A 24,940-nucleotide genomic window follows, 5' to 3' on the forward strand; every position below is an offset into this window, starting at 1 on the left:
AGCATGCATGTCTGTCAGGGTGGCAATCCGTGCTCTAATAAGTGCCCCCTTCACCTGATCCTGTAAAACAGAACCCATCTGCGTCTGCTTAGCCCTAACTCCCTCTCTGACACTGAGTTCTGCTGCCAGTAAGGCAGAAATGTCTCTAATATCCTTCTCCAACCTCTGCCAAGTAGACCTTATCCTCGCTGTCCCATCGGCAGAGTACTGCTGGCAAAACACCCTTATTTGTTTTCACCACATTCCACCATTGTCTCAAACTCAGCTTTCCTCCCTCAACCAATAATCTCAAATCAAATCAATGTTTATTTGTCATATGCGCCGAATACAACAGGTGTAAACCTTACTGTGAAATGCTTACTTACAGGCTCTAACCAATGGTGCGAGAAAAAAAAGGTGTGTGTGTGTGTAGGTAAGTAAATAAATAAAACAACAGTAAAAAGACATTTGAAAAAAGAGTAGCAAGGCTATATACAAACACCTGTTAGTCAGGCTTATTGAGGTAGTATGTACATGTAGGTATCTCAACCTCTGTGTTGTTTTATGTGTCGAACTGCTTTGCTTAATCTTGGCCAGGTCACAGTTGCAAATGAGAACTTGTTCTAAACTAGCCTACCTGGTTAAATAAAGGTGAAACAAAAATGGGTGGTGGGAGGAGCTATAGAAAGACAGGCTCATTGTAATGGCTGGAATGGAATCAATGGAATCAAACCAAATGTATTTATAAAACCCTTTTTACAGATGTCACAAAGTGCATATACAGAAACACAGCCTAAAACCGCAAACAGCAAGCAATGCAGATGTAGAAGAACAATGTGTTTAATGTTTGATGTGTTTGGTACCATTCCATTGATTCCATTCCAGCCATTACAATGAGCACGTCCTCCTATAGCTCCTCCAACCAGCCTGCTCTGTAATCAACTGTTACCATGTGATGGTCTGAGATGCCACAAAGGGCAGATCTGGGAGTCCATAACCCTGTTACAGCTTCTCTTACTGCCATAGATCCTATCCAGCATTGCTGCACTAATCCTCCCTTCCACTACTTTCCCCCTTGTATCGATGCTTCCTCCCTCTACACATCTATTAGTCCATGCTATTGCAACATATTGTTTAAGACCACCCCCGACTGTAGATCTATCCTATCTAGTGTGTAATATGTTGTACAGTTCTCGTCGTTCATTCCCCCCAGTAGGTCCTGTCTAAGCTTCTTAAATAGCTACACCCGGTCAGCTCCCCTATTAGGAGCATAGACATTAAAAAACAGAAAAGTATACCCCTATGACCAACAATCGTCCCTTATCCACTTCTGAGGTAGATATTACTTTAAGGTCCAATGAGAACAGAACTGCTAATCCTGCACTTACATTTGATCCATGAATAATTAAACACTGCCCCTTCCTCTCCATGCCCCACACTGCCTTATTACCACTAACACTGTGGGTTCCCTGTAAGAACACCAGAATTAAACGTTTATGCTTACTAAACTCATCCACTACAGAACCTCCTATTCCTGTCTCTTCCCCAGAGAGAAAGAGAGAGCGAGAGATTATTTTAAACTCTTTAACATCATCCTCAGCTCTGGCATCTTCCCCAATATCTGAAACCTGGGACTGATCACCCCAATCCACAAAAGTGGAGACAAATTTGACCCCAATAACTACTGTGGAATAAGTGTCAACTGCAACCTTGGGAAAATCCTCTGCATTATCATTAACAGCAGAATTGTACATTTCCTCAGTGAAAACAATGTACTGCGGAAATGTCAAAGTGGCTTTTTACCAAATTACTGTACGGCAGACCACGTATTCACCCTGCACACCCTAATTGACAAACAAATAAACCAAAACAAAGGCAAAGTCTTCTCATGCTTTGTTGATTTCAAAAAAGCATTTGACTCAAATTTGGCATGAGGGTCTTCTATACACATTGATGGAAAGTGGTATTGGGAGAAAACATACAACATTATAAAATCCATATACACAAACAACAAGTGTGCAGTTAAAATTGGCCAAAAAAATACACACATTTCTTTCCACAGGACGGTGTGGTGAGACAGGGATGCAGCTTGAACCTCACCCTCTTCAATATATATATATCAATAAATTGGCGAGGGCACTGGAAAAGGCAGCACCCGGCCTCACTCTATGAGAATTTGAAGTTAAAATGCCTACTGTTTGCTGATGATCTGGCACTTCTGTCCCCAACCAACGAGGGCCTACAGCAGCACCTAGATATTCTGCACAGATTCTGTCAGACCTGAGCCCTGACAATAAATCTCGGTAAGACACAAATACACCATCATTTTTGTCTTACTGAGATTTACTGTCAGGGCCCAGGTCTGACATAATCTGTGCAGAAAATCTAGGTGCTGCTGTAGGCCCAAAAAAGGTCCAGTTGCCAGAAACACATACAAATTCCATCGAGACACCGTATACCTAGAGCACACAAAAAACGATACCTACTTCGGCCTTAACATCCGGCCCCACGTGACTTCCACAAAGCTGTGAACGATCTGAGAGAGAAGGCGAAGAAGGGCCATCTACATCATCAAAAATAACATAAAATTTGACATCCCAATTAGGATCTGGTTAAAAAATACTTGAATTGGCCTTTATGGTTGTGAGGTCTGGGGTCCACTCACCAACCAAGAATTCACAAAATAGGAAAAACACCAAATTGAGACTATGCACGCAGAATCCTGCAAAGATATCCTCTGTGCACAACGTAAAACACCAAATAATGCATGCAGAGCAGAATTAGGTCGATAACGACTAATTAAATTAAAGTTAATTAAGTTAAATTCTACAAAAACCTAAAAGGAAGCGATTCCCAAATATTCCATGACAAAGCCATCACCTACAGAGAGATGAACCTTGAGAAGAGTCCCCTAAGGAATCTGGCACTGGGGCTATATTCACAAACACAAACAGACCCCATTGGGACGCAGGACAGCATCACAATTAGACCCAACCAAATCATGAGAAGACAAAAAGATAATAACTTGACACACTGGAAATAATTTACAAAACAACAGAGCAAACTGGAATGCTTTTTTGCCCTAAACAGAGAGTACACAGTGGCAGAATACCTGACCACTGTGACTGAACCAAAATTAAAGAAAGCTTTGACTAGGTACAGACTCAGCGAGCATTGCCTTGCTATTGAGAGAGACAGTAGTGGAGAAGGTAGTAAGTTTTAAGTTCCTCTGTGTACACATCACAAACTAACTGAATTGGTCCACCCACATAGACAGCATCGTGAAGAAGGCGCAGCAGCGACTCTTCAACCTCAGGAGGCTGAAGAAATTCAGCTTGTCACCAAAAGCACTCACAAACTTCTACAGATGCACAATCGAGAGCATCCTGTCGGGCTGTATCACCGCCTGGTACTGCAACTGATCCGCCCACAACCGTAAGGCTCTCCAGAGGGTAGTGAGGTCTGCACAACGCATCACCGGGGGCAAACTACCTGCCCTCCAGGACACCTACACCACCCGATGTCACAGGAAGGCCATAAAGATCATCAAGGACAACAACCACCCGAGCCACTGCCTGTTCACCCCGCTATCATCCAGAAGGCAAGGTCAGTACAGGTGCATCAAAGCAGGGACCGAGAGACAGCTTCTATCTCAAGGCCATCAGACTGTTAAACAGCCTCCACTAAAATTGAGTGGCTGCTGCCAACACACTGACTCAACTCCAGTCACTTTAATAATGGGAATTGATGGAAATGTATGTAAAATATATCACTAGCCACTTTAAACAATGCTACTTAATATAATGTTTACATAGCCTACATTACTCATCTCATATGTATATGTATATACTGTACTCTATATCATCTACTGCATCTTTATGTAATACATGTATCACAAGCCACTTTAAACTATGCCACTTTGTTTACATACCCTACATTACTCATCTCATATGTATATACTGTACTCGATACCATCTACTGCATCTTGCCTATGCCGTTCTGTACCATCACTCATTCATATCTTTATGTACATACAGTGCCTTGCGAAAGTATTCGGCCCCCTTGAACTTTGTGACCTTTCGCCACATTTCAGGCTTCAAACATAAAGACATAAAACTGTATTTTTTTGTGAAGAATCAACAACAAGTGGGACACAATCATGAAGTGGAACGACATTTATTGGATATTTCAAACTTTTTTAACAAATCAAAAACTGAAAAATTGGGCGTGCAAAATGATTCAGCCCCCTTAAGTTAATACTTTGTAGCGCCACCTTTTGCTGCGATTACAGCTGTAAGTCGCTTGGGGTATGTCTCTATCAGTTTTGCACATCGAGAGACTGACATTTTTTCCCATTCCTCCTTGCAAAACAGCTCGAGCTCAGTGAGGTTGGATGGAGAGCATTTGTGAACAGCAGTTTTCAGTTCTTTCCACAGATTCTCGATTGGATTCAGGTCTAGACTTTGACTTGGCCATTCTAACACCTGGATATGTTTATTTTTGAACCATACCATTGTAGTTTTTGCTTTATGTTTTGGATCATTGTCTTGTTGGAAGACAAATCTCTGTCCCAGTCTCAGGTCTTTTGCAGACTCCATCAGGTTTTCTTCCAGAATGGTCCTGTATTTGGCTCCATCCATCTTCCCATCAATTTTAACCATCTTCCCTGTCCCTGCTGAAGAAAAGCAGGCCCAAACCATGATGCTGCCACCACCATGTTTGACAGTGGGGATGGTGTATTCATGGTGATGAGCTGTGTTGCTTTTACGCCAAACATAACGTTTTGCATTGTTGCCAAAAAGTTCAATTTTGGCCAGAGCACCTTCTTCCACATGTTTGGTGTGTCTCCCAGGTGGCTTCTCAGCCTCCAGTATTTATGCTGCAGTAGTTTGTGTCGGGGGGCTAGGGTCAGTTTGTTATATCTGGAGTACTTCTCCTGTCCTATTCGGTGTCCTGTGTGAATCTAAGTGTGCGTTCTCTAATTCTCTCCTTCTCTCTTTCTTTCTCTCTCTCGGAGGACCTGAGCCCTAGGACCATGCCCCAGGACTACCTGACATGATGACTCCTTGCTGTCCCCAGTCCACCTGGCCATGCTGCTGCTCCAGTTTCAACTGGCCTGGGCCCTAGGACCATGTCCCAGGACTACCTGACATGAGGACTCCTTGCTGTCCCCAGTCCACCTGGCCATGCTCCTGCTCCAGTTTCAACTGTTCTGCCTTACTATTATTCAACCATGCTAGTCATTTATGAACATTTGAACATCTTGGCCACGTTCTGTTATAATCTCCACCGGCACAGCCAAAAGAGGACTGGCCACCCCACATATGCTCTCTAATTCTCTCTTTCTTTCTCTCTCTCTCGGAGGACCTGAGCCCTAGGACAGTGCCCCAGGACTACCTGACATGATGGCTCCTTGCTGTCCCCATTCCACCTGACTGCTGCTGCTCCAGTTTCAACTGTTCTGCCTTATTATTATTCGACCATGCTGGTCATTTATGAACATTTGAACATCTTGGTCATGTTCTGTTATAATCTCTACCCGGCACAGCCAGAAGAGGACTGGCCACCCCACATAGCCCGGTTCCTCTCTAGGTTTCTTCCTAGGTTTTGGCCTTTCTAGGGAGTTTTTCCTAGCCACCGTGCTTTTACACCTGCATTGTTTGCTGTTTGGGGTTTTAGGCTGGGTTTCTGTACAGCACTTTGAGATATCAGCTGATGTACGAAGGGCTATATAAATAAATTTGATTTGATTTGATTTGATTTGCTTGTGGCAAACTTTAAACAACACTTTTTATGGATATCTTTAAGAAATGGCTTTCTTCTTGCCACTCTTCCATAAAGGCCAGATTTGTGCAATATACGACTGATTGTTGTCCTATGGACAGAGTCTCCCACCTCAGCTCTAGATCTCTGATCAGTCTTCTCCTTGTAGGAGCTGAAAGTTTAGAGGGACGGCCAGGTCTTGGTAGATTTGCAGTGGTCTGATACGCCTTCCATTTCAATATTATCGCTTGCACAGTGCTCCTTGGGATGTTTAAAGCTTGGGAAATCTTTTTGTATCCAAATCCGGCTTTCAACTTCTTCACAACAGTATCTCGGACCTGCCTGATGTGTTCCTTGTTCTTCATGATGCTCTCTGCGCTTTTAACGGACCTCTGAGACTATCACAGTGCAGGTGCATTTATATGGAGACTTGATTACACACAGGTGGATTGTATTTATCATCATTAGTCATTTAGGTTAACATTGGATCATTCAGAGATCCTCACTGAACTTCTGGAGAGAGTTTGCTGCACTGAAAGTAAAGGGGCTGAATAATTTTGCACGCCCAATTTTTCAGTTTTTGATTTGTTAAAAAAGTTTGAAATATCCAATAAATGTCGTTCCACTTCATGATTGTGTCCCACTTGCTGTTGATTCTTCACAAAAAAATACAGTTTTATATCTTTATGTTTGAAGCCTGAAATGTGGCAAAAGGTCGCAAAGTTCAAGGGGGCCGAATACTTTCGCAAGGCACTGTATTCTTCATCCCTTTACACTTCTTAATCCCTTTGTGTTCAAGGTAGTAGTTTTGGAATTGTTATGTTATAATAATTATGTTAGATTACTTGTTGGTTATTACTGCATTGTCGGAACTAGAAGCACAAACATTTCGCTACACTCGCATTAACATCTGCTAACCATGTGTAGGTGACAAATACATTTGATTTGATTTGATTTGGCTGCTGTAGGCAGACCTGGCTCTGAAGAGAAGACAGACTATGTGCACACTGCCCACAAAATGAGGTGGAAACTGAGCTGCACTTCCTAACGTCCTGCCAAATGTAGGACCATATTAGACACATATTTCCCTCAGATTACACAGATCCACAAAGAATTAGAAAACAAATCCAATTTTGATAAACTCCCATATCGGTGAAATACCACAGTGTGCTGTCAAAGCAGGAAGATTTGTGATCTGTTGCCACAAGAAAAGGGCAATCAGTAAAGAACACACACCATTGTAAATACAACCCATATTTATGTTGATTTGTTTTCCCTTTTGTACCTTAACTATTTGCACGTCATTACAACAATATATATCGACATAATATGACATTTGAAATGTCTTTATTCTTTTGGAACCTCTGTGAGTGTAGTGTTTACTGTTCATATTTATTGTTTATTTCACTTTTGTATATTATCTATTCCACTTGCTTTGGCAATTTGAACATTTTTGAATTGAAATTGAATTGAGAGAGGTTGAAAGGAAAGGGGAGAGTGAAAAAAGACAATCCGTTGTCTTCCTTCATTGACATGTAAATAGGTCTCAGTGTTTTGGTCCTTGTTGACGAGAGCTGAATTCCTCCACTGGAGGAGGGGGCACAAGGAGGGGTGTAGAGTGAGGGCCAGGGGAACAGTCACACCCCTGAGGGGGGAAAACTTTGGAAGAAAGAAGGACTGCACCATACTACCGCTACTTCTCACTTATTAGTAAGAGAAATATTGGGAAAAACAATCTCCATATCTCTCCCTCTCTCCCCTCTCCCTCTCTCCCTCTCTCCCTCTCTCCCTCTCTCCCTCTCCCTCTCTCCCTCTCTCCCTCTCTCCCTATTGTCCTTACTTTTAATATTTTGTCTCCTTTTTCTCCCTTTTAACTTCCTCAATATCTCTCTCTCGCTCTCCCTCACTCTCTCCCTCCATCGTCCCATCTTTCTCTAAACTTAACTGAATTACTGGATGGTGTCCAGCTACAAGCTAGTTTTTACTCCAGTTTGAAATTGTCAAAGCAGCCATTTGCAAGTGGGACACACTACAGTCTTGAGGCTTGACTAGATGGAGGGAGGGCATTGAGTTGTCTCGGTTGTTTCTCTCTTTTTAAAGAGATGTTTATATTTCTGGCTTTTATTTCATCTTGTTTGCTGCAGTGTGCTAGTTATATTCTGTTTTGTGTATCTGGTCTGAGACACACAAACACACACACACACACACACACACAATGCTTTGTCGCAGTGAAGGCTTATATAAAGTGGCCGTGTGGTAGTTGGTCATGTGCTATAAGGGGGTTTTATGATATGGAACTGGGTCTAGAGGGGGATGCTCTCACTTAAACCCTGTCCGCTCTTATATATGGACAGTACTCTTCTCCCTGGTCAGTCCTGCCCATCTTATAGACTCTACATTGACCAAGGTGTTACAGTGTGTGTTATGCTCAGTGCTTCAATGGCATCCAAACACTATCTTAACAGATGGTTTTCTGGTCTGTCCTCTATCCTGACTCATGATTGTGTGTGTGTGTGTGTGTGTGTGTCCATTTATGCATGCTGTCGTGTTTGTGTGTGTTTGTGCGTGTGTACAACACGTACATGTTTGTGTGTTTATGCAGCAGCTAATCAGCACTGACGCTAATGGCTAATTAGCATCCGCCGGTGGGCATCCATCCAACATCCACACCAGAGGCATCCTCTCCTTTTGTCTAACTGTGTGTGCTGTGAGGACGAGGAGGAAGCAGCCTGCTGTCTTTGTCTCAGTCAGTCCTATAGATATCACACCTGCCTAAAATACACATGCGTTGGATGCGTCCCAAATGGCACTCTATTCCCTATATAGCGCACTACTTGTTTCTGTAGTCATTGTCAAAAGTAGTGCACTATATACGGAATAGGGTGCCATTTGCGATGTATTAACATCTCACTATTGTAATCTCTATCTGGGCACAACTCCATTTCTGCAGATCTGATGGTGGCCCAGGGGAGTGATATGGGAATGTAAGTATATTAGCTCCACACAGCAGCACAGCACAGCTAGATCTTATTTCTGGAAGTATAGAAGTACTAAGAGGTAAACAGCCAAACAGTCTGAAGTCAGTTCAGCCAATGAGATCTCAATACTCACAGTAGTGCTGGTTTTGCGTTTAGATGCTAAGGATGGGGTTTCAATTTTGATTGGTGAGTGGATATTGAGGTTATTGGAGAGACTGCAGAGGGAGAAGGAAGAGAGAGAGAGAGAGAGAGAGAGAGAGAGAGAGAGAGAGAGAGGCGGGGCAGAAAGAGGGAGAGGGAGAAGAGATAAATGAGAAAGTCTCTCTTTCTCCTACTCTCGTTTTCATCCATGGTCATCAGAATCTACTACATTATGGAAACAGCCTGGTCTGTTGAAAGGAAGAAATTGAGCAAATCAGTGGTTATGTAGCCAACCAGCAGTTGAAAAAATAACAAACTGTTCTTTCCGCCACTGTTTCAGTAAAAAACTGAGGGATGGGGCTGGAAAAATGTAATCACTCTCAAATTCATAGACAGAGCTGTGGATGCCTGACCATCCATGATATAGTTTTAAGGCCGATCCTGGTTCAGTTCTGAAATGAAGGTCTCAGTCTGCTTCTAATGTATTGTCACATTAAGGCTGAACTAGGATCAGTTATAGAAGCTGTAATTAAGTCTAGCTGCTGGTGTGTATTGCTGCTTTGAGGCTGATTTAGGATCAGTTAATTAGTAAGTGTAATTAAGCCTGGCTGCTGGTGTGTACTGGTGCTGTGAGTATTGTTAGCACCTGAGTCTGATCTGTGTTAGTACGCAGCACAACTCCATTTGACCCCATTTGTCAGTCAGGATCCCTGCTGAGAGAGACGCATCCTTATCCTACCAGGGAGGGAGGGAAGAGGAGGGAGCATACTTAAATTAAAACAGGACACAGGATAAGACAGGAAAAATACTCCAGATATAACAAACGGACCCTAGTCCCCCAACACATAAACTACTGCAGCATAAATACTGGAGGCTGAGACAGGAGGGGTCAGGAGACACTGTGGCCCCATCCGATGATACCCCCGGACAGGGCCAAACAGGCAGGATATAACCCCACCCACTTGTAAGGGTTGCAAATATTGTTGTTTTAGGAAATGTGCTCATTCTGTCTAGTTTACATATGTTTAAATATATTGTGTGTGTCCACAGTGTGTGTGTTTCGTGTTAGTTGCCATGTGTAACATGGTGTGACTGCAGGGTATGAGATAGAGCCAAGCACAGCCTTGAGCCCGTTACATGGTTAGAACCAATGGATGGAGAGAATGTGCTTTTCCCAGGACCGTGTGTAAATCTCATGCAAATGGTTCAACACCACTCTGTCTGCCAGAGAGACGGAGACACAGAAAAATAATTTAATTGAGAGAGAGAGAGTTTCCAACAAGAAACACGGTATAGAGGAGACAGACCCACTGGTTACCCTCTAGGTTACAGAGAGCTGGTATTGCTTTCCACCAAACTACCAGGTGTGAAACAGGGAAGAGACTCAGGGGGTGTGCTAATTTGATATAGAGCAGACCTAACCCACTCTATTGAATTAGTCAAAACAGGAGCATTTTACATCTGGCTAGAAATGAATAAGGAAATTATCTCAACAGAGAAGAATGTCCTCATGTCTGCTACCTATATTTTATTTATTTAACTAGGCAAGGCAGTTAAGAACAAATGATTATTTACCGTGACTGCCTACGCCGGCCAAACCCGGACGACGCTGGGCCAATGGTGTGCTGCCCTATGGAACTTCCAATCACAGCCTGTTGTAATACAGCTTGGAATCAAACCAGAGTCTGTAGTGAAGCTTCAGACCACTGTGCTTTAGACCACTGCACCACGCGGGAGCCCTATAGAACCCCCAATAGAATCCCCATACTTTAACGATGACAGGTTCTCCATCCTAGAGGGGGAGATAAACCATTTCCAGGCCCAGGGACAAATGCCAGAACTAGACAATAAACTGACTTTCTCAGCACACATGGGTAAAAACACCTACCTGGAGGTGTCAGTATGTCCTCCAAAATATGCCCCCCTAGAAACAACTATGACAAAACAACCAACAGAAATGGGTCACAACTCCGCACGCTGGGTCTGTACATAGTCCATCGTAGGCTTTGAGGAGACTCCTATGGTAGTTACACCTACAGCACATCCCTTGGCAGTAGAACTGTAGATTGCTTTATTACTGACTTCAACCCAGAGTCTCTCAGAGTTCACAGTCAAATCAAAATATTGGTCACATACATGTGATTAGCAGATGTCATTGTGGGTGTAGCGAAAGGCTTGTGCTTCAAGCTCCAACAGTGCTGTAATATCTAACAAGTAATATCTAACAAATTACACAACATACAGTTGAAGTTGAAGTTTACATACACATTGGTTGGAGTCATTAAAACTCATTTTTCCGGACTCGACCGGGAGGTCCGTGGAGTGATGCACAATTGGCATAGCGTCGTCTGGGTTAGGGAGGGCTTGGCCGGTAGGGATGTCCTTGTCTCATCGCGCACCAGCGACTCCTGTGGCGGGCCGGGCTCAGTGCGCGCTAACCAAGGTTGCCAGGTGCACGGTGTTTCCTCCGACACATTGGTGCGGCTGGCTTCCGGGTTGGATGCGCGTTGTGTTAAGAAGCAGTGTGGCTTGGTTGGGTTGTGTATCGGAGGACGCAGGGCCTTCAACATTCGTCTCTCCCGAGCCCGTACGGGAGTTGTAGCGAATAGACAAAACAATTGGATACCACGAAATTGGGGAGAAAAAGGGGTAAAAATAACAGTTTAAAAATTAAAATAAATGTCTTGTTAACAAACTATAGTTTTGGTAAGTCGGTTAGGACATCTACTTTGTGAATGGCACAAGTCATTTTTCCAACAATCAGACAACAATCAAACAGATTATTTCACTTATAATTCACTGTATCACAATTCCAGTGGGTCAAAAGTTTACATACACTGAGTTAACTGTGCCTTTAAACAGCTTGGAAAATGCCTGAACATTATGTCATGGCTTTATAAGCTTCTGATAGGCTATTTGACATCGTTTGAGTCAATTGGAGGTGTACCTGTGGATTTCAAGGCCTACCTTCAAACTCAGTGCCTCTTTGCTTGACATCATGGGAAAATAAAAAAAAGTCCTCAGAAAAAAATTGTAGATCTCCACAAGTCTGGTTCATCCTTGGGAGCAATTCTCAAACGAAAGAAGGTACCACATGCATCTGTACAAACAATAGTACGCGGGTATAAACATTGTGGGACCACGCAGCCATCATATGGCTCAGGAAGGAGACGCATTCTGTCTCCTAGAGATTAATGTATTTTGGCACGAAAAGTGCAAATCAATCCCAGTACAAAAGCAAATGATCTTGTGAAGATGCTGGAGGAAACAGGTACAAAAGTATCTATATCCACAGTAAAACAATGTCCTATGTTGACATAACCTGAAAGGCAGCTCAGCAAGGAAGAAGCCACTGCTCTAAAACCGCCATAAAAAAAGCCAGACTATGGTTTGCAACTGCACATGGGGACAAAGATGATACTTTTTGTCCTCTGGTCTGATTTAACAGAAATTGAACTGTTTGGCCATATTGACAATCGTTATGTTTGTAGGGAAAAGGGGGAGGCTTGCAAGCTGAAGAACATCATCCCAACCATGAAGCACAGGGGGTGGCAGCATCATGTTGTGGGGGTGCTTTGCTGCAGTAGGGACTAGTGCACTTCACGAAATAGATGGTTCATGAGGATGGAAAATGATGTGGATATATTGAAGCATCATCTTAAGACATCAGTCAGGAAGTTAAAGCTTGGTCGCAAATGGGTCTTCAAAATGGACAACTGCCCCAAGTATACTTGCAAGCAAAGTTGTGGCAAACTGGCTTAAGGACAACAAAGTCATGGTATTGGAGTGGCCATCACAAAGCCCTGACCTCAATCCTATAGAAAATGTGTGGGCCGAACTGTAAAAGCGTGTGCAAGCAAGGAGGCCTATAAACCTGACTCAGTTACACCAGCTCTGTCAGGAGGAATGGGCCAAAACTCACCCAACTTATTTTGGGAAGCTTGTGGAAGGCTACCCAAAATGGTGACCCAAGTTAACTTCTTGGCGCACCCATCCCTTTAGCGGGATCTTTTCCGTCAAAATCCGGTGAATTGCAGAGCGCCAAATTCAAATTAAATTACTAAAAATATTTCATTTTCATGAAATCACAAGTGCAATATAGCAAAACACTGCTTAGCTTGTTGTTAATCCACCTGGCGTGTCAGATTTCAAAAATGCTTTTCGGCGAAAGCTATCCAAGCATTTATGTAAGGAAAAAACATTACAACAGCTAGCAGCAAAGTAGATTGGTCACGAAAGTCAGAAAAGCAATAAAATGAATCGCTTACCTTTGATGCTCTTCAGATGTTTGCACTCACGAGACTCCCAGTTACACAATAAATGTTCCTTTTGTTCCATAAAGATTATTTTTATATCCAAAATACCGCTCCTTCATACAGACCTTCTCCAGATCCTTCAGGTTTTGGGGCTGTCACTGGGCAATACGGACTTTCAGCTCCATCCAAAGATTTTCTATTGGGTTCAGGTCTGGAGACTGGCTAGGCCACTCCAGGACCTTGAGATGCTTCTTACGGAGCCACTCCTTAGTTGCCCTGGCTGTGTGTTTTGGGTCGTTGTCATGCTGGATGACCCAGCCACGACCCATCTTCAATGGGGGAAGGAGGTTGTTGGCCAAGATCTCGCGATATATGGCCCCATCCATCCTCCCCTCAATATGGTGCAGTCGTCCTGTCCCCTTTGCAGAAATGAGGGTTCCATCTCCATGCTTCACGGTTGGGATGGTGTTCTTGGGGTTGTACTCATTCTTCTTCTTCCTACAAACACAGCGAGTGGAGTTTAGACCAAAAAGCTCTATTTTTGTCTCATCAGACCACATTACCTTCTCCCATTCCTCCTCTGGATCATCCAGATGGTCATTGGCAAACTTCAGAAGGGCCTGGACATGCGCTGGCTTGAGCAGGGGGACCTTGTAGGCGCTGCAGGATTTTAATCCATGACGGCATAGTGTGTTACTCATGATTTTCTTTGAGGCTGTGGTCCCAGCTCTCTTCAGGTCATTGACCAGGTCCTGCCGTGTAGTTCTGGGATGATTCCTCACCTTCTTCATGATCATTGATGCCCCACGAGGTGAGATCTTGCTTGGAGCCCTAGACCGAGGGTGATTGACCGTCATCTTGAACTTCTTCCATTTTCTAATAATTGTGCCAACAGTTGTTACCTTCTCACCAAGCTGCTTGCCTATTGTCCTGTAGCCCATCCCAGCCTTGTGCAGGTCTACAATTATATCTCTGATGTCCTTACACAGCTCTTTGGTCTTGGCCATTGTGGAGAGGTTGGAGTCTGTTTGATTAAGTGTGTGGACAGGTGTCTTTTATACAGGTAATGAGTTCAAACAGGTGCAGTTAATACAGGTAATGAGTGGAGAACAGGAGGGCTTTTTAAAGAAAAACTAACAGGTCTGTGAGAGCTGGAATTCTTACTGGTTGGTAGGTGATCAAATACTTATGTCGTGCAATAAAATGCAAATCAATTACTTAAAAATCATACAATATGATTTTCTGGATTTTTGTTTTAGATTCCGTCTCTCACAGTTGAAGTGTACCTATGATAAAAATGACAGACCTCTACATGCTTTGTAAGTAGGAAAACCTGCAAAATCGGGCAGTGTATCAAATACTTGTTCTCCCCACTGTATATCAATGAATTGGCGAGGGCACTAGAACAGTCTGAAGCACCCGGCCTCACCCTACTAGAATCTGAAGTTTAATGTCTACTGTTTGCTGATGATCTAGTGCTTCTGTCCCCAACCAAGGAAGGCCAACATCAGTACCGAAAACTTCTGCACAGATTCTGTCAGACCTGGGCCCTGACAGTAAATCTCAGTAAAACCAAAATAATGGTGTTCCAAAAAAGGTCCAGTTTCCAGGAACACAAATACAAATTCCATCTAGACACCATTGCCCTAGAGCACACAAAAAATGATATATACCTCTGCCTAGACATCAGCATCACAGGTAACTGCCACAAAGCTGTGAACAATCTGAGAGACAAGGCAAGAAGGGCCTTCTACGCCATCAAAAGGAACATAACATTCTACATTCCAATGAGGATCTGGCTAAAAATTATTGAATCATTCATAGAACCAATTACCCGTTATGGTTGTGAGGTCTGGGGTCCACTCACCAACCAAGAATTCACAAAATGGGAAAAACAACAAATTGAAACTCTAGATGCAGAATTCTGTGAAAATATCCCGTGTACAACGTAAAACACCAACTAATGCATGCAGAGCAAAATTAGTCCGATACCCGCCAATGATCAAAATCCAGAAAAGAGATGTTAAATTCTACAACACTCTAAAAGGAAGCGATTCTCAAACCTTCCATAAAAGCCATCACCTACAGAGAGATGAACCTGGAGAAGAGTCACCTAAGCAAGCTGCTCCTGGGGCTCTGTTCACAAACACAAACACACCCCACAGAGCCCCAGGACAGCAACACAATTAGACCCAACCAAATTATGAAAAAACAACAAGATAATTACTTGACACAGTGGAAAGAATTAACAAAAAGAAACTGAAGAAACTTTCCTGCTATTTGGCTCTAAACAGCGAGTACACAGTGGCAGAATATCTGATGCAGACACAGGAGGCAGATGGTTGGAGTCTTACAATATTTATTAGGCAAGAGAATGGTGGTGGACAGGCAAAAAGGTCAAAACCAGATCAGAGTCTAGGAGGTACAGAGTGGCAGACAGTTTCGTGGTAAAGGCAAAATGGTCAGGCAGCTGGGTACCAAGTCCAGAAACAGGAAGGGTCAAAACCTGGAGGACTAGAAAAAGGAGAGTGCAAAAAGCAGGAGAACAGGAAAAACGCTGGTTGACTTGGAAACATACAAGAGAGACTGGAAACACAGGGATAAGTACATAGGGGAAAATCGGCGACACCTGGAGGGGGTGGAGACAATCACAAGGACAGGTGAAACAGATCAGGGCGTGACGCATAGACTGCTAAGCCATTTCCTGGGGGAATCAAATCAAAGTTGGAAAGGCAAGACAAGCTGATTTGAATCTCTGTTTTGTTTATCCTGCTTTTAATGTTTCTGGGATTTCGCCATGGGGCTGAACTACCTACACCGTGATTTAGGTGTGTCATCATCGCTACCAACAATGATATCAGCTGGACCAAATATAGACACTTAAAAAATATATGTAACTTTTTTGTTGATGTTTGCTTCTGAGAGAAAATTGTTATATTTGTTTATCATATTTTAAACTTAATTTCTATGTGGTATTCATCGTCAAATATGAACAGTATAAATATTATCTTATTTTTATAAGTATGGGTATCTTATAATCACTCTATATCCTGAACTGTACCCCTCTGTTACCATATTTGATTGACAAGGATCCTATTTGGAATGATTCAACTGAAAGTATATATCCCATCGTAAACACTCCGGAAAAGTGCTGATTTACTGAGACCAACAGATCAACTTTTAGCCCAGAAAAATAATCTGTGACAGTAAGCGGGTGTGTGTGTGTGTGTGTGTGTGTGTGTGTGTGTGTGTGTGTGTGTGTGTGTGTGTGTGTGTGTGTGTGTGTGTGTGTGTGTGTGTGTGTGTGTGTGTGTGTGTGTGTGTGTGTGTGTGTGTGTGTGTGTGTGTGTGTCAGGGATCAGGCTAACATTAGTGGAACATACATTGGGTTCTGGAATGGCAGGTTGGTTCAGGGCCCTCTAAGTCGGAATGCTGTTGGAATTCTTCCAGAAAAAGCACTTGTCCCAGAGGGAGGGATAGAGGAAGGCAGGTCAGCTGACCCCACGTGCCTCACACAAGTGCTTTTGTCTCCAAGATGGCAGCTGTTCACATTCCCTCACTTCCACAAGTTAGCTCCTGCTCTCCTAAACTGGGATACCTGTTCTCTTGAGATACAATCGTTCACGTTCTGATCCGAAAAGCTATCAATCTCTTTGTCTCTTAAACTTTAAGTTCAGTATGTGTGTTTGTTTGTTGAGTGTATTTGTTATCACTGCCATACAGGGGTGCCATACCTCTTGCCACAGTTTTGTCCAACTCAGCTTCCATCCATTCTCATTCTCATTCTAAAAGCCATAGCCATCATCTCTCGTGGCCAAACGGAGCACAGTTGTTTACTGGATCTGCCATACAAATACAACTGAGCATGAAAATGGGTGAGGGAACAGCAATGCAAAACAGATAGACACCAGATAGACACCAATGTGGCTAATTCATTCATTCACTTATTCAGTCATTAACTTCATTGGGATAAGGCTAATTCCATGGCTTTTCTACAGACAATGGAATTCTCCGGTTGGGACTTTATTGAAGATTTATGATAAAAACATCCCAAAGATTGATTCTATACTTAGTTGATATGTTTCTACAACCAGTAATATAACTTTTGGGAATTTTCGTCCTACCTTTCTGCTGGAAGTTGCACACGCGTTTCGATTTGTTTACCAAACGCCCTAACAAAAGGAGGTATATGGACATAAATTATGAACTTTATCGAACAAATCCAACATTTACTGTGGAACTGGGAGTCCTGGGAGTGCATTCTGATGAAGATCATCAAAGGTAAGTGAATATTTATAACGCTATTGCTGACTAATGTTGACTTCGCAACATGGCAGATATTTATTTTGGCTGGTTTGGGCTCTAAGCTCCGTACTCAGATTATTGCATGGTATGCTTTTTCCGTCAAGTTTTTTAAAAATCTGACACATCGGTTGCATTAAGGAGAAGTATATCTCTAATTCTATGCATAACACTTGTATTTTCATCAACATTTACAATGAGTATTTCTGTAAATTGAAGTGGCTCTCTGCAAAATCACTGCATGTTTTGGAACTACTGAACATAACACGCCAATGTAAAATTAGATTTTTGCATATAAATATGCACTTTATCGAACAAAACATACATGTATTGTGTAACAAGAAGTCTTATGAGTGTCATCTGATGAAGATCATCAAAGGTTAGTGATTAATTTTAGCTGTATTTGTACTTTTTGTGAGTCCTCTCTTTGGCTGGAAAAATGGCTGGGTTTTTCTGTGACTTGGGGGTAACCCAACATAATCGTTTGTGGAGCTTTCGCTGTAAAGCATTTTTGAAATCAGACACTGTGGCTGGATTAACGATAATTTTATCTTTAAAATTGAGCCTAATACTTGTATGTTTGAGAAATTTGATTCATGAGATTTCTGTTGATTTGTATTTGGCGCCCTGCAATTTCATTGGCTGTTGGAACCCTTTTCCCAAACAGGTTAATTCATCCATTTATCATCATTCATTTATGTGAGAGTTGCATAAGAGAGCTCCATCTGATCCACAGTTCCACACACAGATTCTCTCTCTCACACACACAGTCAAATTTGAAGTTGCCTGCTATTCAGTTCTGTCCTGTTCCATGTGGAGTGGAGCTGTTCCAATGTTTGCCTGTTGTTGCATTTTGGGTGGAAAGTTACCTGCCTCTTCTGTACTGTACATTTCCTATGGCCTGTGTGTGTGAGTGTATTTGTGTTGTTTGAGCTGCAGGGAAAAGTTATGGAGCAGGGTGGGCGTCTCCGCCTCCATACTGTTGCTCTTCATCTCTCCCTCTCTGCCTGCTGCACTCGTTTCAGTCCCTCTCTCTATCTAGCCCTCTTTTTCTCTCTCCATTCCTCTCTCTGTTTCTCTCTCCTCATCTCTATCTATTCTCATCTCCGCTCACTACCTCTGTTTATTTCTTCCTTTCTGTTTCTCATACTCCCATTTCTCTCATCTCTTTCTCTCTCCCATCCTCTTTTCTCTCTTTCACTTCCACCTTTCCTCTTGGGTTTCTGTCCGGTCTCAGTGGAGGTTGAGGACACATGTAGCAGCCTCAAGGACTTACAGGATACTGTTCACCTTTCAGTCTGCTGACAGACATGTTTGGTCACACACACATGCTTAGTAACACATGTACTCACACACACTAAGTTAGACAAATGCTTTGACACACACTTTGACATAAACACACACACGCGCTGGCACAGAAAAACAAACAAAGTGATAGAGATGGTGGGAGGGAGAGAGGGGTTAGTGACAGAGGAGAAGGCTAAATAGAGGGACAGATAAAGAGAAAGGTGTGTCAGAGAGAGTTACCTATATGAGGCGAGGATTCACGACCTCTCTCTCTTTGTGCCCTGTGTAACTCTATAGCCCACATACCAATGTCCTCTCCTCAGTCTCTTTCACTGTCTTTCGGGTTCTCTCTCTTTCTCTCTGTCTGTTTGTCCAACCTCCCCCTCTCCCTCAGTAAATCACAGAAGAGCTTAGGGGGAGAGGTTGTAGTCATGTTAGAAGGGTTGTATTCTTGTTTGAAGGGTTTAGGGAAGCGGATTTACAGGTATGTCTGCTGAATGGGTAGGACTTAGTCCTGCGGTTAAATTATAGGGGGTAATGGTGAAGGGATGATCTGGTATAGGCTTTGTGGTGGGGTCAGAGTGAGGAGTTGTGAGATGTTGAGAGAGGGATGAGGTGGTAGCCCTGTTGGTAGACCTTGGGAAGGGGTGGCGTGGATGAGGTGGGTGGGGGAGGCATTCTGTGTACAAATGCCTCAATTCCTCCTGGGCTAGAACAGGAGCAGAAACCTGAGAGGATTGATCAGGGAAGGAGGGAGGGATGGGAAGGGAGGTTCATGGGGAGAGACAGCGAGATAGTGAAACTCTCACAGTTCTGGTGACAACCCCCTGCCTCCTAGTTCAAAGGCATAGCTAAGTATTTTTGTCACAGCTTCGGTAGATTTGTTTGTTTGTGTGCAGGAGGTTGGATTTCAAAGTACCTTTCAAACTGATCTTGTGGTTGTTTTCCTTTAGAGTAGTGAGAGAGGATTCCAGTTATACAGATTTAAGTTCTCATCATCTCCATGTATGGAACAGCCAATGCAATTACAGTGTTGGCTCTTTATAATAGACTTATATGGAATATTGTAGCTTTGTGGCTTACAGTATTATCATTGGAAAACCCAGTATATGTGAGACTGAAAGTAGCACAACTCTTGTAGCTGTAGTTTGGTGGAGAGAGAGTCCTGGCCTCAGCCCTGCAGTTCTGTTCTGGTCTACCACAACTCTTACTCTGATTGGAACATTCTCAGGAAGGAATTTTGCTCTCTGAGGTCTAGGTCCCGCCCCCTTTGAGCCCAGGGCGCTGGAGCACAACTGCATTCCCTCTATACACACTCACCCACGCAGGGGGAAAGTGTTTGTGAGGGAGAGGGTGACAGTGTGTATGAGAAAGAAGGAGAGAAAAAGAGTGACAAAAGCAGCTAGTTCCATGGACTGAAAGTGGAAAACAAGCAAGAGGGAAGGAGGGAGGGAAAGAAAAGTGTTTGAGAGAAAGAGAGATCTTCTCCCCTCTGTTCTGGTGGCTGTTTTCTTTGCTGTGAGCCTGAGAAGGGGGAGGACCTAAACTCAGCGCTCAGAGTCAATACTGGACCCCTACTGGACTCCGATGCCCTTACTGGAGTCCACCGCGCTACACACAAACACGCTCTCACACACACACACACATACTCTCTCACACGGTGACACACACACACGCTCCCTCAGACCCCTGCAGCTACTGCAGCCTACTACTGCAGAACGGAGCAGAGGGAGAAACAGAGAACGAGAGGGAGAAAGGAGGGGAAGTCGTTCGTTGTTACTACTTGTTGCTGATTGCTTTCCGTGCGGTGCGTTGAGGATGATATTCCCTGTCTTTTCCTAGCGGGAGCTTGTCTGAGGTAAGAACCTCTGTGCTTGTTCCCTTTCTTTTCTGCTTATGTTCCTCTGTGAGAGAGGGAAGGAGCGAGGGTGGAAAGGATGGTAAAACAGGGGTCGTTTTTCACTCCAGAGTTTGAGGGGGTTTCTGTGGGAATGCTGGCTTTGTTGAGTGGGGGGTAGGAGGGAGGGAAGGAGAGAGAGAGGGAGGTGTGGAGGGAAGTGTTTCACGTGCCAGAGAGAACAGAGCTACCCTCGTCTGTCAGAGTAGAGTGGGAGAGAGAGACCCCTCACTACAGACCGGCCCCTCTGTAAGAAAAGAAAGAATGATAAAAGAGAGGGAGGAAAAGACTAACAGACAAATGATGGTCTGTTACATGTGTTTCTCAACTCTCAGTTCTCGTAGTGGGACAAAACAGGAGCAGTGAAACATCTAACTGCTAGTGGAAAATCTAGCCCAGCTTTCTGTCTCTCTCTTTCTGGTCTACTTTGTGTTTCTACATTCTGTCTCGAGCCTGCAGTTCTCTGATTAATGTTGCTCTTTCTCTCTGGTGTGTTGTTCTGGGGAGCTCTGTGTGGTTCAAGACTGTTCTCTACTTGCAGGGCCAGCTGTATACATGTTAGATTTATTTATAATCTGGAGTGTGGAGTCACAACACAGTGCAGTGAGGACTGAGAAGAGGAGAGGGCAGTAGTTAACTATTTTAGCAGTCTTGTCCCCACATTTTATCAAGCCTGCATGATTACAGCGTCTTCTGCCGAGCACCTACAACTAGAGGCTGTTTACAGTGCATTCAAAAAGTAGTCAGACAACTTGAATTTTCCACATTTTGTTACGTTACAGCCTTATTCTAAAATGTATTAAATATTTTGTTTTATCAATCTACACACAATACCCCATAATGACAAAGCAAAAACAGCTTATTTTTTATTTTTGCAAATATATGTAAAAAAAAAAAAAAAAACAGAAATATCACATTTACATAGAAATGAAGACCCTTTACTCAGTACTTTGTTGAAGCACCTTTTCCACCGATTACAGCCTCAAAACTTCTTTGGTATGACGCTACAAGCTTGGCACACCTGTATTTGGGGAGTTTCTCCCATTCTTCTCTGCAGATTCTCTCAAGCTCTGTCAGGTTGGATGTGGAGTGTCGCTGCTCAGCTATTTTCAGGGTTATCCAGAGGTGTTGGATCCTGTTCAAGTCCAGGCTCTGTCTGGGCCACTCAAGGACATTCAGAGACTTGTCCCGAAGCCACTCTGGTGTTGTGTTGGCTATGTGCTTAGGGTCGTTGTACTGTTGGAAGGTGAACATTCACCCCAGTCCTAGGTCCTGAGCGCTCTGGAGCAGGTTTTCATCAAGGATCTCTCTCTGTACTTTTCTCCGTTCATCTTTCCCTCGATCCTGATTAATCTCCCATACGTGCCGCTGAAAAACATCCAGACAACATGATGCTGCAACCACCATGCTTCACCGTAGGGATGATGCCAGGTTTCCTCCAGATGTGACGAGTGGCTTCCGTCCAATCAATTGAATTTACCACAGATGGACTCCAATCAAGTTGTAGAAACATCTCAAGGGTGATCAATGGAAACAGGATGCACCTGAGGTCAATTTCGAGTCTCAAAGCAAAGGGTCTGAATACTTTTTAAATAAGGTATTTCTGTTTAATATTTTTTATACATTTGCAAAAAATTCAAAAACCTGTTTTCACTTTGCCATTATGGGGTATTGTGTGTAGATTGAGGAGGAACATTATCCATTTTAGAAAAAGGCTGTAACGTAACAAAATGTGGATAAAGTCAGGGGGTCTGAATACTTTCTGAATGCACTGTATACCATGTGAGGACTTTTCAAGCATTTATACCGTATCATGTGGCATGGATTTTAGCGGCCCTAGTCTAGTTGTCGTGGTGATATGTTCTCAGACTCTGTCTCTCGGCTGGCGCTGGCCAGGGCCGGGTCGTTGGTCAGTCATTGTTGTTCTATTAATAGTTTGGGCTGGGCCAGCGAAGGAAGTCGCCTTGGAGCGGCTGGCCAGCTGGAGGAGAGGGATTTACCGGACTACCAAGCGGGAAATATGGAATAACAGAACGGCGTTCCCGAGCTGACAGGAATCAGTGGAGGGAATGGGACTGTACAGTAACACCTGCTATAGATCTGGTGTTACTCCTAGTGAGGTGGAACACCAGAACACAGAACCTTGGGAGATATGGTCTGATACATTATATCCTCCGGAGAAACACTCAGTCTGCTGCAGCCTGTAAGCAGGACCAACAGAGAATTATACTAGAGTCATCTTGGTTTATTAACTACATTTTTGCAGTTTGACCAAAAATATATAAAAACTGCTAACTGCAGTCACAGATGGCTTTCTAGTCTCAACAACCTGTCTGTCCTTGCTACGGTGCCATAGCTGATTTAGAGAGAAGCGTCAAGCTGCAGATTATGTGGGCTGATGCGGCGTGGTCTGCAAACCTCAAAGCACATGTGCGTGAGTCTCAGATGGTATTTTGGCATCTCAAATTGTATGTGCGTGTGCAACCTATGGATGTTTTGGGCCTGTGTATCGTGTGAGTCCATAGCTTTGTTCCAGGGCATCATGTGTGCTACATGTATACCATTCGGCGCACTAGCTTTAGTCCATGGCGTTATGTTAACCACTGTTGCCTGTGCAGCTGGCTAGAACACACTAGCTAGGCTAGCTAGCTATTACACACTAGCTAGCTAGTACACACACACACACACACTAGCTAGTTTACGCTAGCTAGCTAGCTAGTACACACTAGCTAGAACACGCTAGCTAGCTAGTACACACCAGCTAGTACCTAGCTTCTACTTCTAAATGTAATTTCACCACCCCTGTGGTTGGTGGCGGTAACGCACCATCTTCTCTGGCATAATTCGACATCCTGTCTCATCTCATATGTTTCACAGTGTCTGTGGCATGAGAAGGTATCTGTTGGACCCAGACCCTATTGGATTTAGAGGCACCAGCGGATGCTTAACCAGGGGATGCTTAACAAACATTTTGCTAATCCACAAGCATTGCGCTACACTTTCAATAACATCTGCTAAACATTTTTATGCGGCCAATAAAGTTTGATTTGAACTCTTAAGTGGTCTGACAGCACCACGATTGACTTGTTTGATACCCTGCATCAGTGTTTGTCCAAGGAGAGGAGTGATAGCCACATAGCGCTCCTATATTTTCCTTCTTTCATTCCACTTTCCCTTTATCCCCCTCTTCTCTCCCTCCCTCTGATTCATTTCAATGTGTTCATAAGCAATCTGGGGGTTGAACTTGTCTGCCAACCCATGTTTTATGGTCTGTCTTACCTCCATATCATGACCATTTACCATTACTAGCCAAGATTATCAACACCATGTAATGGATTACACATCAGATGTTTTACTGTACCGAAACATAGATCTTACTGTATTTAACGTAGTGAATGAAGTGGCCTTTTTTACTTCCTCCTTTACCCAAACTTCCTTGCAGCGTCTCTGACTTGACGTGCATGTGTAGAGACATGTCAGGTGTACTGCAGCCAGCTGCACCATTGTGAAACAGTCTCTCTTGTAACAGACTCTTGCTCCACGCTTTACAATGCTTTGTCTTGAAAGTACATGTTCAGGAGGACATTGTGTGATGAATGATAAATTATAGATTACATTTATATCTGAATATGGAGAGAGTTTGTTATCCACGAGTCAAACATGTTGAATTTTACCTAGAGCAGGGGTATTCCAGTCTTACCCTACGAGGTCCAGAGTCCTTCTGGTTTTCTGTTCTACTTAATAATGAATTGAGTTTCGTAGACAGGCTTCCATTGCCCCCCCCCAACAAAAGGTGTAATTACTGCTGGTCGTAAACCACCGTGGAACAGAGAGGAGAGTGATATATGTATGGTTTCTTCCTCTATAGAGAAGAATGTGTGTGTGCATGCATCTGCGTGTGTGTAAAAGGGTGCTTCGTGCAATGTTTGTGTGTGTCTGGTTCTGTGTGTGTATATGTGTGTGTGTCCATGTTTACACAAGGAGTTTGAGAGTCTGCGCTCTTCATTAAAAATAATCAATTAGCTATTTTCATACCCTTCTGCTTCATTAGGCAGCAGGGAGCTCTAATGAAGTCTGCGTATCAACAGATTTATTTTCTCTCTGTTTTACCTAACTGTTTTAAGGCTATGAACTCCTGAGCTGTGTGAAGGGGCAGGTGTCATGGCTACTGTGTCTGGTCATGTGTGTATTGGCCTGTTTGTTATGGTCCAGTGTACTGGTCTAGTAGTGTTCCTCCAGGGTGAAAGTTAAGCTATTTATTGTGTTTAGGTGCTGTGGGGTGCTACCACAGACTGTCTAGCATTATCTTGGTGAGATAATGCAAATCTTCAGGTCTC

General features: G+C 43.4%; 1 protein-coding gene across 13 annotated transcripts in view; it reads left to right on the top strand.

The window, feature by feature from the left end:
* The window catches only part of LOC118376650 (disabled homolog 2-interacting protein-like), a 323,821-nt gene that overhangs the window by 16,152 nt on the left and 282,729 nt on the right, over positions 1–24,940 (top strand). For 11 of the 13 annotated variants that reach the window (XM_052525473.1, XM_052525472.1, XM_052525474.1 and 8 more), the window contains exon 1: positions 20,052–20,564. The exons of 1 other annotated variant lie outside the window; for it this stretch is intronic. The gene's annotated coding sequence lies outside the window, so the exon portion shown is untranslated. Of the gene's footprint in view, positions 1–20,050; positions 20,565–24,940 lie in introns of those variants that run through there. One more of the 13 variants, XM_052525481.1, reaches the window with a different exon arrangement.

This window comes from Oncorhynchus keta, chromosome 9, assembly GCF_023373465.1.
Source record: "Oncorhynchus keta strain PuntledgeMale-10-30-2019 chromosome 9, Oket_V2, whole genome shotgun sequence".
Classification (NCBI taxonomy): domain Eukaryota; kingdom Metazoa; phylum Chordata; class Actinopteri; order Salmoniformes; family Salmonidae; genus Oncorhynchus; species Oncorhynchus keta.